The sequence below is a fragment of the Panulirus ornatus genome, chromosome 54 (genome assembly GCF_036320965.1).
Source record: "Panulirus ornatus isolate Po-2019 chromosome 54, ASM3632096v1, whole genome shotgun sequence".
Classification (NCBI taxonomy): domain Eukaryota; kingdom Metazoa; phylum Arthropoda; class Malacostraca; order Decapoda; family Palinuridae; genus Panulirus; species Panulirus ornatus.
In genome coordinates, this window is record NC_092277.1 from 4108645 (window position 1) to 4122578 (window position 13934).

The window sequence follows — 13934 nt, forward strand, 5'->3', positions numbered from 1 at the left end:
TGAGAAAATTTGGAGGAAGTGAAATGTTTTAGCTACATGGAAGTGGACAAGGCAGCAAATGGAACTCTGGAAGCAGAAGTGAGTCACAGGGTGAGTGAAGGGGTGAAGGTTCTGGGAGTGCTGAAGAGTGTGTGGAAAGCAAAAATGTTATCTGGGAGGGCAAAAATAGGTGTGTTTTAAGGTATAGTAGTCCCAACAATATTATATGGATGTGAGGCATGGACTATAGATAAGGCTTTGAGGAGGAGAGTGGATGTGTTTAAAATGATGGGGTTTGATTGGGTAGGTATTGATAGGGTACAAGAGATGTGTGGTAATAAAAACTGTGGTTGAGATAGCTGAAGAGGGAATGCTGAAATGGTTTGGACAAGTAGAGACAATGAATGAAGAAATAATGACAAAGAGGATGTATATGTCAAACGTGGAAGGAACAAGGGGAACAGGCCAAATGGGATATGAGAGGATGCAGTGAAAAAGATTTTGAGCAAAAGAGGCCTGAGCATGTAGGAAGGTGAAGGCATGCAAATGATAGAGTAAATGGGAACAGTACGGTATAATGGGGCCAAGGTGCTGTCAATGGACTGAACAAGGGATGTGAAGTGCTTGGGGTAAACCATGGAAAGCTCTGTGGGGCATGGATAAGAAGCTGTGGATTTAGTGCATTACACATGACATCTAAAGAATGAATGTGTATGGATGTAGCCTTCCTTCATCTGTTCCTGGAACTACCTAATGTGGGAAGCGATAATCAAATATGAAAAAAATTACAAATCATACAATCAATAATCTCTAACATGGTTACTGATACATCAACTTGTCTTAAAAATTCTCTTTGAATCCTTTTGTGATAAAATGAATATCAAATGGCTGTATGAAATCTTTTTCATTTTTACAAAATATTCAGTTGAATCCTATATCAATCACAAAAAACTAAATCCTCATGATATCATTCATTTATTCATCTATTTATTATACTTAATCGCTATTTCCCTTGACAGCAAGGTAGCGCAAGGAAACAGACAAAAGTATGTTTGAGGAAAGGAACCTAGATGTTTTGGCTCTGAGTGAAACGAAGCTCAAGGGTAAAGGGGAAGAGTGGTTTGGGAATCTCTTGGGAGTAAAGTCAGGGTTTAGTGAGAGGACAAGAGCAAAGGAAGGAGTAGCACTACTCCTGAAACAAGAGTTGTGGGAGTATATGACAGAGTGTAAGAAAGTAAACTCTAGATTGATATGGGTAAAACTGAAAGTGGTTGGAGAGAGATGGGTGATTATTGGTGTACACGCACCAGGGCATAAGAAGAAAGATCACGAGAGGCAAGTGTTTTGGGAGCAGCAGAGTGAGTGTGTTGGTAGTTTTGATGCACGAGACCAGGTTGCAGTGATGGGCGATTTGAATGCAAAGGCAAGTTATGTGGCAGTTGAGGGAATAATTAGTATACATGGGGTGTTCAGTGTTGTAAATAGAAATGGTGAAGAGCTTGTAGGTTTAAGTGCTGAAAAAGGACTGATGATTGGGAATACCTGCTTTAAAAGGAGACATATATATAAGTTTACGTATGTAAGTAGTAGAGATGGCCAGAAAACAATATTGGATTACATGTTAACTGATAGGCATGCAAAAGAGACTTTTGGATGTTAACGTGCTGAGAGGTACAACTGGAGGGATGTCTGATCATTATCTTGTGGAGGCGAAAGTGAAGCTTTGTAAAGGTTTTCAGAAAAGAAGAGAGAATGTTGGGGTGAAAAGAGTGGTGAGAGTAAGTGAGCTTGGGAAGGACACTTGTGTGAGGAAGTACCAGGAGAGACTGAATACAGAATGGAAAAAGGTGAGAACAAAGGACGTAAGGGGAGTGAGGGAGGAATGAGATGTATTTAGGGAAGCAGTGATGGCTTGTGCAAAGGATGCTTGTGGCATGAGAAGCATGGGAGGTGGGCAGATTAGAAAAGGCAGTGAGTGGTGGGTTGAAGAAGTAAGATTATCAGTGCAAGAGAAGGGAGAGGCATTTGGACAATTTTTGCTGGGATATAATGCAAATGAGTGGGAGATGTATAAAAGAAAGAGGCAGGAGGTCAAGAGAAACGTGCAAGAGGTGAAAAATAGGACAAATGAGAGTTGGGGTAAGAGAGTATCTTCAAATTTTAGGGAAAATAAAAAGATGTTTTGGAAGAAGGTAAATAAGGTGCGTAAGACAAGGGAATCAATGGGAACTTCAGTGAAGGGGGCTAATGGGGAGGTGATAACAAGTAGTGGTGATGTGAGGAAGAGATGAAGTGAGTATTTTGAAGGTATGTTGAATGTGTTTGATGACAGAGAGGCAGATACAGGGTGTTTTGGTCAAGGTGGTGTGCAAAGTGAGAGGGTTAGGGAGAATGATTTGGTAAACAGACAAGAGGTACTAAAAGCTTTGCAGAAGATGAAAGCTGGCAAGGCAGCGGGTTTGGATGGTATTACGGTGAAGTTTATAAAAAAAAAGGGGTGACTGTATTGTTGACTGGTTGGTAAGATTATTTACTATATGTATGACTCATGGTGAGGTGCCTGAGGATTGGCGGAATGCTTGCATAGTGCTATTGTACAAAGGCAAAGGGGATAAAAGTGAGTGCTCAAATTACAGAGGTATAAGTTTGTTGAGTATTCCTGGGAAATCATATGGGAAGGTATTGATTGAGAGGGTAAAAGCATGTACACAGCATCAGATTGGGGAAGAGGAGTGTGGTTTCAGAAATAGTGGAGGATGTGTGGATCAGGTATTTGCTTTGAAGAATGTATGTAAGAAATACTTAGAAAAGCAAATGGATTTGTATGTAGCATTTATGGATCTGGAGAAGGCATATGATAGAGTTGATAGAGATGCTCTGTGGAAGGTATTAAGAATATATGGTGTGGGTGGCAAGTTGTTAGAAGCAGTGAAAAGTTTTTATCGAGAATGTAAGGCATGTGTACGTGTAAGAAAAGAGGAAAGTGATTGGTTCTCAGTAAATGTTGGTTTGCGGCAGGGGTGCGTGATGTCTCCATGGTTGTTTAATCTGTTTATGGATGGCATTGCTAGGGAGATGAATGCAAGTTTTGGAAAGAGGGGCAAGTATGCAGTCTGTTGTGGATGAGAGAGCTTGGGAAGTGAATTGGTTGTTGCTCGCTGATGATACAGCATTGGTGGCTGATTCCGGTGAGAAACTGTGTGTGAAAGAAGAAAGCTGAGAGTATATGTGAATAAGAGCAAGATTATTAAGTACAGTAGGGTTGAGGGACAAGTCAATTGAGAGGTAAGCTTGAATGGAGAAAAACTGAAAGAAGTGAAGTGTTTTAGATATCTGGGAGTGGATTTAGCAGCGAATGGAACCCTGGAAGCGGAAGTGAATCATAGGGTGGGAGAGGGGGGGGGTAAAAGTTCTGGGAGCATTGATGAATGTGTGGAAGTCGAGAACGTTATCTCGGAAAGCAAAAATGGTTATGTTTGAAGGAATAGTGGTTCCAACAATGATATATGGCTGCGAGGTGTGGGCTATAGATAGAGTAGAGCGGAGGAGGGTGGATGTGCTGGAAATGAGATGTTTGAGGACAATATGTGGTGTGAGGTGGTTTGGTCGAGTAAGTAACGTAAGGGTAAGAGAGATGTGTGGTAAAAAAAAGAGTGTGGTTGAGAGAGCAGAAGAGGGTGTTTTGAGATGGTTTGGTCACAAGGAGAGAATAAGTGAGGAAAGATTGACAAAGAGGATATATGTGTCAGAGGTGGAGGGAACGAGAAGTGGGAGACCAAATTAGAGGTGGAAAGATGGAGTGAAAAAGATTTTGAGCGATCTAGGCCTGAACATGCAGGAGGTTGAAAGGCGTGCAAGGAATGGAGAGAATTGGAACGATGTGGTATACCGGGGTCAACGTGCTGTCAATGCACTGAACCAGGGCATGTGAAGCGCCTGGGGTAAACCATGGAAAGTTCTGTGGGGCTTGGATGTGGAAAAGGAGCTCTGGTTTTGGTACATTATACATGACAGCTAGAGACTAAGTGTGAACGAATGTGGCTTTTGTTGTCTTTACCTACCGCTACCATACGCAAATGCAGGGGGAGGGGGTTGTTATTTCATGTGTGGCGGGGTGGCGACGGGAATGAATAAGGGTAGACAGTATGAATTATGTACATGTGTATATATGTATATGTCTGTGTTTATATATATGTATACGTTGAGATGTATAGGTATGAATATGTGCATGTGTGGACATGTATGTATAAAGATGTGTATGTGGGCGGGTTGGGCTATTCTTTCATCTGTTTCCTTGCGTCACATTGCTAACATGGGAGACAGCAACAAAGTATAATAAATAAGATAAATATATATATATATATATATATATATATATATATATATATATATATATATATATATATATATATATATATATACCATGGAAAGTTCTGTGGGGCCTGGATGTGGAAAGGAAGCTGTTGTTTCGATGCATTATACATAACAACTAGAGACTGAGTGTGAACTTATGTGGCCTTTGTTGTTTTTTTCCTAGCGCTACCTCGTGCATATGCGGGGGGAGGGGGTTGTCATTTCATGTATGGCGGGGTGGCGATGGGAATGAATAAGGGCAGACAGTATGAATTACGTACATGTGTATATATGCAGATGTCTGTGTGTATATATATGTATACGCTGAGATGTATAGGTATGTACATGTGCGTGTGTGGACGTGTATGTATATCCATGTGTATGTGGGCGGGTTGGGCCATTCTTTCATCTGTTTCCTTGCGCTACCTCGCTAACACGGGAGACAGTGACAAAATATAATAAATAAAAAAAATGAATATATATATATATATATATATATATATATATATATATATATATATATATATATATATATATATATATATATATTGGATGGTATTGCAGTGGAATTTATTAAAAAAGGGGGTGACTGTATTATTTCCTGGATGGTAAGGTTATTTAATGTATGTATGACTCATGGTGAGGTGCCTGAGGATTGGTGGAATGCGTGCATAGTGCCTTTGTACAAAGGCAAAGGGGATAAGAGTGAGTGCTCAAATTACAGAGGTATAAGTTTGTTGAGTATTCCTGGTAAATTATATGGGAGGGTATTGATTGAGAGGGTGAAGGCATGTACAGAGCATCAGATTGGGGAAGAGCAGAGTGGTTTCAGAAGTGGTAGAGGATGTGTGGAGAATGTATGTGAAAAATACTTAGAAAAGCAAGTGGATTTGTATGTAGCATTTATGAATCTGGAGCAGGCATATGATAGAGTTGATAGAGATGCTCTGTGGAAGGTATTACGAATATATGGTGTGGAAGGCAAGTTGTTATGAGCAGTGAATGTAAGGCATGTGTACGTGTAGGAAGAGAGGAAAGTGATTGGTTCTCAGTGAATGTAGGTTTGCGGCAGGGGTGTGTGATGTCTCCATGGTTGTTTAATTTGTTTATGGATGGGGTTGTTAGGGAGGTGAATGCAAGAGTTTTGGAAAGAGGGGCAACTATGAAGTCTGTTGGGGATGAGAGAGCTTGGGAAGTGAGTCACTTGTTGTTCGCTGATGATACAGCGCTGGTGGCTGATTCATGTGAGAAACTGCAGAAGCTGGTGACTGAGTTTGGTAAAGTGTGTGAAAAAAGAAAGTTAAGAGTAAATGTGAATAAGAGCAAGGTAATTAGGTACAGTAGGGTTGAGGGTCAAGTCAATTGGGAGGTAAGTTTGAATGGAGAAAAACTAGAGGAAGTAAAGTGTTTTAGATATCTGGGAGTGGATCTGGCAGCGGATGGAACCATGGAAGCAGAAGTGGATCATAGGGTGGGGGAGGGGGCGAAAATCCTGGGAGCCTTGAAGAATGTGTGGAAGTCGAGAACATTATCTCGGAAAGCAAAAATGGGTATGTTTGAAGGAATAGTGGTTCCAACAATGTTGTATGGTTGCGAGGCGTGGGCTATGGATAGAGTTGTGCGCAGGAGGATGGATGTGCTGGAAATGAGATGTTTGAGGAGAATGTGTGGTGTGAGGTGGTTTGATCGAGTAAGTAACGTAAGGGTAAGAGAGATGTGTGGAAATAAAAAGAGCGTGGTTGAGAGAGCAGAAGAGGGTGTTTTGAAATGGTTTGGGCACATGGAGAGAATGAGTGAGGAAAGATTGACCAAGAGGATATATGTGTCGGAGGTGGAGGGAACGAGGAGAAGTGGGAGACCAAATTGGAGGTGGAAAGATGGAGTGAAAAAGATTTTGTGTGATCGGGGCCTGAACATGCAGGAGGGTGAAAGGAGGGCAAGGAATAGAGTGAATTGGATCGATGTGGTATACCGGGGTTGACGCGCTGTCAGTGGATTGAATCAGAGCATGTGAAGCGTCTGGGGTAAACCATGGAAAGCTGTGTAGGTATATATATTTGCGTGTGTGGACGTATGTATATACATGTGTATGGGGGTGGGTTGGGCCATTTCTTTCGTCTGTTTCCTTGCGCTACCTCGCAAACGCGGGTAACAGCGACAAAGCAAAAAAAAAAAAAAAAAAAATATATATATATATATATATATATATATATATATATATATATATATATATATATATATATATATATTTATTTATTTATTTATTTTGCTTTGTCGCTGTCTCCCGCGTTTGCGAGGTAGCGCAAGGAAACAGACGAAAGAAATGGCCCAACCCACCACCATACACAATGTATATACATACACGTCCACACACGCAAATATACATACCTATACATCTCAATGTACACATATATATACACACACAGACACATACATATATACCCATGCACACAATTCACACTGTCTGCCTTTATTCATTCCCATCGCCACCTCGCCACACATGAAATACCATCCCCCTTCCCCCTCATGTGTGTGAGGTAGCACCAGGACAACAAAGGCCCCTTTTGTTCACAGTCTCTAGCTGTCATGCAATAATGCCCGAAACCACAGCTCCCTTTCCACATCCAGGCCCCACACAACTTTCCATGGTTTATTCCAGATGCTTCACATGCCCCGATTCAATCCACTGACAGCACGTCAACCCCGGTATACCACATCGATCCAATTCACTCTATTCCTTGCCCGCCTTTCACCCTCCTGCATGTTCAGGCCCCGATCACTCAAAATCTTTTTCACTCCATCTTTCCACCTCCAATTTGGTCTCCCACTTCTCCTCGTTCCCTCCACCTCCGACACATATATCCTCTTGGTCAATCTTTCCTCATTCATTCTCTCCATGTGCCCAAACCATTTCAAAACACCCTCTTCTGCTCTCTCAACCATGCTCTGTTTATTTCCACACATCTCTCTTACCCTTACATTACTTACTTGATCAAACCACCTCACACCACATATTGTCCTAAAACATCTCATTTCCAGCACATCCACCCTCCTGCGCACAACTCTATCCATAGCCCACACCTCGCAACCATACAACTTTGTTGGAAACACTATTCCTTCAAACATACCCATTTTTGCTTTCCGAGATAATGTTCTTGACTTCCACGCATTCTTCAAGGCTCACAGGATTTTCGCCCCCTCCCCCACCCAATGATTCACTTCCGCTTCCATGGTTCCATCCGCTGCCAGATCCACTCCTAGATATCTAAAACACTTTACTTCCTCCAGTTTTTCTCTATTCAAACTTACCTCCCAATTGACTTGACCCTCTACCCTACTGTACCTAATAACCTTGCTCTTATTCACATTTACTCTTAACTTTCTTCTTTCACACACTTTACCAAACTCAGTCACCAGCTTCTGCAGTTTCTCACATGAATCAGCCACCAGCGCTGTATCATCAGCGAACAACAAGTGACTCACTTCCCAAGCTCTCTCATCGACAACAGACTTCATACTTGCCCCTCTTTCCAAAACGCTTGCATTCACCTCCCTAACAACCCCATCCATAAACAAATTGAACAACCATGGAGATATCACACACCCCTGCTGCAAACCTACATTCACTGAGAACCAATCACTTTCCTCTCTTCCTACACGTACACATGCGTTACATCCTTGATAAAAACTTTTAACTGCTTCTAACAACTTGCCTCCCACACCATATAATCTTAATACCTTCGACAGAGCATCTCTATCAACTCTTTCATATGCCTTCTCCAGATCCATAAATGCTACATACAAATCCATTTGCTTTTCTAAGTATTTCTCACATACATTCTTCAAAGCAAACACCTGATCCACACATCCTCTACCACTTCTGAAACCACACTGCTCTTCCCCAATCTGATGCTCTGTACATGCCTTCACCCTCTCAATCAATACCCTCCCATCTAATTTACCAGGAATACTCAAGAAACTTATACCTCTGTAATTTGAGCACTCACTCTTATCCCCTTTCCCTTTGTACAATGGCACTATGCATGCATTCTGCCAATCCTCAGGCACCTCACCATGAGTCATACATACATTAAATAACCTTACCAACCAGTCAATAATACAGTCACCCCCTTTTTTAATACATTGCACTGCAATACAATCCAAACCTGCTGCCTTGCCGGCTTCCATCTTCCGCAAAGCTTTTACTACCTCTTCTCTGTTTACCAAATCATTTTCCCTAACCCTCTCACTTTGCACACCACCTCGAACAAAACACCGTATATCTGCCACTCTATCATCAAACATATTCAACAAACCTTCAAAATACTCACTGCATCTCCTTCTCACATCACCACTACTTGTTATCACCTCCCCATTTGCGCCCTTCACTGAAGTTCCCATTTGCTCCCTTATCTTACGCACTTTATTTACCTCCTTCCAGAACATCTTTTTATTCTCCCTAAAATTTAATGATACTCTCTCACCCCAACTCTCATTTGCCCTCTTTTTCACCTCTTGCACCTTTCTCTTGACCTCCTGTCTCTTTCTTTTATACATCTCCCACTCAATTGCATTTTTTCCCTGCAAAAATCGTCCAAATGCCTCTCTCTTCTCTTTCACTAATAATCTTACTTCTTCATCCCATATATATATATATATATATATATATATATATATATATATATATATATATATATCTTTTTTTCTTTTTTTTTTTTTGCTTTGTCGCTGTCTCCCGCGTTTGCGAGGTAGCGCAAGGAAACAGACGAAAGAAATGGCCCAACCCACCCCCATACACATGTATATACATACGTCCACACACGCAAATATACATACCTACACAGCTTTCCATGGTTTACCCCAGACGCTTCACATGCCTTGATTCAATCCACTGACAGCACGTCAACCCTGGTATACCACATCGCTCCAATTTACTCTATTCCTTGCCCTCCTTTCACCCTCCTGCATGTTCAGGCCCCGATCACACAAAATCTTTTTCACTCCATCTTTCCACCTCCAATTTGGTCTCCCTCTTCTCCTCGTCCCCTCCACCTCTGACACATATATCCTCTTGGTCAATCTTTCCTCACTCATTCTCTCCATGTGACCAAACCATTTCAAAACACCCTCTTCTGCTCTCTCAACCACGCTTTTTTTATTTCCACACATCTCTCTTACCCTTACGTTACTTACTCGATCAAACCACCTCACACCACACATTGTCCTCAAACATCTCATTTCCAGCACATCCATCCTCCTGCGCACAACTCTATCCATAGTCCACGCCTCGCAACCATACAACATTGTTGGAACCACTATTCCTTCAAACATACCCATTTTTGCTCTCCGAGATAATGTTCTCGACTTCCACACATTCTTCAAGGCTCCCAGAATTTTCGCCCCCTCCCCCACCCTATGATCCACTTCCGCTTCCATGGTCCCATCCGCTGCCAGATCCACTCCCAGATATCTAAAACACTTCACTTCCTCCAGTTTTTCTCCATTCAAACTCACCTCCCAATTGACTTGACCCTCAACCCTACTGTACCTAATAACCTTGCTCTTATTAACATTTACTCTTAACTTTCTTCTTTCACACACTTTACCAAACTCAGTCACCAGCTTCTGCAGTTTCTCACAAGAATCAGCCACCAGCGCTGTATCATCAGCGAACAACAACTGACTCACTTCCCAAGCTCTCTCATCCCCAACAGACTTCATAGTTGCCCCTCTTTCCAAAACTCTTGCATTCACCTCCCTAACAACCCCATCCATAAACAAATTAAACAACCATGGAGACATCACACACCCCTGCCGCAAACCTACATTCACTGAGAACCAATCACTTTCCTCTCTTCCTACACGTACACATGCCTTACATCCTCGATAAAAACTTTCCACTGCTTCTAACAACTTGCCTCCCACACCATATATTCTTAATACCTTCCACAGAGCATCTCTATCAACTCTATCATATGCCTTCTCCAGATGCATAAATGCTACATACAAATCCATTTGCTTTTCTAAGTATTTCTCACATAAATTATTCAAAGCAAACACCTGATCCACACATCCTCTACCACTTCTGAAACCACACTGCTCTTCCCCAATCTGATGCTCTGTACATGCCTTCACCCTCTCAATCAATACCCTCCCATATAATTTGCCAGGAATACTCAACAAACTTATACCTCTGTAATTTGAGCACTCACTCTTATCCCCTTTGCCTTTGTACAATGGCACTATGCACGCATTCCGCCAATCCTCAGGCACCTCACCATGAGTCATACATACATTAAATAACCTTACCAACCAGTCAACAATACAGTCACCCCCTTTTTTAATAAATTCCACTGCAATACCATCCAAACCTGCTGCCTTGCCGGCTTTCATCTTCCGCAAAGCTTTTACTACCTCTTCTCTGTTTACCAAATCATTTTCCCTAACCCTCGCACTCTGCACACCACCTCGACCAAAACACCCTATATCTGCCACTCTATCATCAAACACATTCAACAAACCTTCAAAATACTCACTGCATCTCCTTCTCACATCACCACTACTTGTTATCACCTCCCCATTTGCGCCCTTCACTGAAGTTCCCATTTGCTCCCTTGTCTTACGCACTTTATTTACCTCCTTCCAGAACATCGTTTTATTCTCCCTAAAATTTAATGATACTCTCTCACCCCAACTCTCATTTGCCCTTTTTTTCACCTCTTGCACCTTTCTCTTGACCTCCTGTCTCTTTCTTTTATACGTCTCCCACTCAACTGCATTTTTTCCCTGCAAAAATCGTCCAAATGCCTCTCTCTTCTCTTTCACTAATACTCTTACTTCTTCATCCCACCACTCACTACCCTTTCTAATCAACCCACCTCCCACTCTTCTCATGCCACAAGCATCTTTTGCGCAATCCATCACTGATTCCCTAAATACATCCCATTCCTCCCCCACTCCCCTTACTTCCATTGTTCTCACCTTTTTCCATTCTGTACTCAGTCTCTCCTGGTACTTCCTTAGACAAGTCTCCTTCCCAAGCTCACTTACTCTCACCACCCTCTTCACCCCAACATTCACTCTTCTTTTCTGAAAACCCATACAAATCTTCACGTTAGCCTCCACAAGATAATGATCAGACATCTCTCCAGTTGCACCTCTCAGCACATTAACATCCAAAAATCTCTCTTTCGCGCGCCTGTCAATTAACACGTAATCCAATAATGCTCTCTGGCCATCTCTCCTACTTACATACGTATACTTATGTATATCTCGCTTTTTAAACCAGGTATTCCCAATCACCAGTCCTTTTTCAGCACATAAATCTACAATTTCTTCACCATTTCCATTTACAACAGTGAACACCCCATGTATACCAATTACTCCCTCAACTGCCACATTACTCACCTTTGCATTCAAATCACCCATCACTATAACCCGGTCTCGTGCATCAAAACCACTAACACACTCATTCAGCTGCTTCCAAAACACTTGCCTCTCATGATCTTTCTTCTCATGCCCAGGTGCATATGCACCAATAATCACCCATCTCTCTCCATCAACTTTCAGTTTTACCCATATTAATCGAGAATTTACTTTCTTACATTCTATTACATACTTCCACAACTCCTGTTTCAGGAGTACTGCTACTCTTTCCCTTGCTCTTGTCCTCTCACTAACCCCTGACTTTACTCCCAAGACATTCCCAAACCACTTTACCCTTTACCCTTGAGCTTCGTTTCACTCAGAGCCAAAACATCCAGGTTCCTTTCCTCAAACATACTACCTATCTCTCCTTTTTTCACATCTTGGTTACATCCACACACATTTAGGCACCCCAATCTGAGCCTTCGAGGAGGATGAGCACTCCCCGCGTGACTCCTTCTTCTGTTTCCCATTTTAGAAAGTTAAAAGAAATACAAGGAGGGGAGGATTTCTGGCCCCCCGCTCCCGTCCCCTCTAGTCGCTTTCTACGACACGCGAGGAATGCGTGGGAAGTATTCTTTCACCCCTATCCCCAGCGATAATATACATATATATATACACATACACACACATACACACACACACGCACATATACACACACACACACACATACATATATATACTTGTGAAAAATGTAAGAAACAATTTAGAAAACTGAAACTTCTAGCTTGAAATGAAATGAAAAAATGAATGTCACATAATGGTTCAACCTCTGGCTATGGAAAAAGGAAATGTTTAATTTATTTACACAAACGTCAATGGTAGTTCTCATCAATTTAACCACTGTATCAATAAGCTTCAATGTCTAAGCTACATTTTTTCCAATTTCACTATTTTCTTGTCAAAGCACCATGTATGAAAACTATCACTCCAGTAACACAACTATAAACATTTACTTCCCCTTTAAAAAAGGTTCTGGGGAAGTCTGTCTCGATACACTGCGGGACACTCTACCACCTGGCGAGGTTTGTGTTGCAATGGTTCTTGATTCACAAACGTAGTAGCATCCCTGGTGGGCCAAGGTAGTTTCGTTGGCGAAGAGGAGCTCATGAAACATGTCAGAAAGCATGCTACTGCAGGCAGGAGTGAAGGCTGGAGCAAACTGGTATCGCTCTTCCCACTCCTCATGCTTCCCTGAAAACTCTTTTATGATCTTGATGTGGCTGACTTCCTGAGCGCTGCGGGAGCAGCTTAGGACAGCGTTCTCGTCCAAGGATGCGAAGGTCGTCTAGGTGCTCGAAGTCGGCCGAGTGAATCACCGTCAGGTTGTTCCCCTCCAAGTCTCCTCCGCTGTTCGGCAAGCGTAGAGCTGTCAGCGTCTCTCCAGGCTTCAGTACTTTTGCAAAGCCAAAGTCAGTAAGCTTGATGTTAAAGTTGTCATCTAAGAGAATATTCTCAGGCTTAAGGTCCCGATGCACAATGCCTTTGCCATGAACATGGGCCAGTGCCTCAAACAACTGCCTCATAATAAGTTGATGTACGGATGCCCAGCTACTGTTCGTAGAACTTCTATTTCCCGAATAGTTGCCTCATACACTCCATGTTCAGAAGAGTCACTTAAATCAATAATTTTAGCAGCATACTGCTGGCCTGTCTCCTTCTCAATGCAGCGGCGCACAACAGAGCAGCCACCTCGTCCTAAAACTTCCTCTTGACATCTTGTTGCTTCTGCCTTGATACGTCCCCAGGAGTTCTTGAAGCCTTGGGCAATACTCAGTGGAGCCCCTCAGAAGTTAGAATTTGATGATCTTTGAATGACCGGAAGCTTCAAGATTGGTTGAACGTGACGAGTCGTGTGTGCCACAGGGCTCAGTCCTCGGTCCCATTCCCTTCACAGTATATAATATATATATATATATATATATATATATATATATATATATATATATATATATATATATATATATATTTTCCTTTGTCGCTGTCTCCCGCGTTTGCGAGGTAGCGCAAGGAAACAGACGAGAGAAATGGCCCAACCCACCCCTATGCACATGTATATACGTACGTCCACACACGCAAATATACATACCTACACAGCTTTCCATGGTTTACCCCAGACTCTTCACATGCCCTGATTCAATCCACTGACAGCACGTCAACCCAGGTATAACACATCG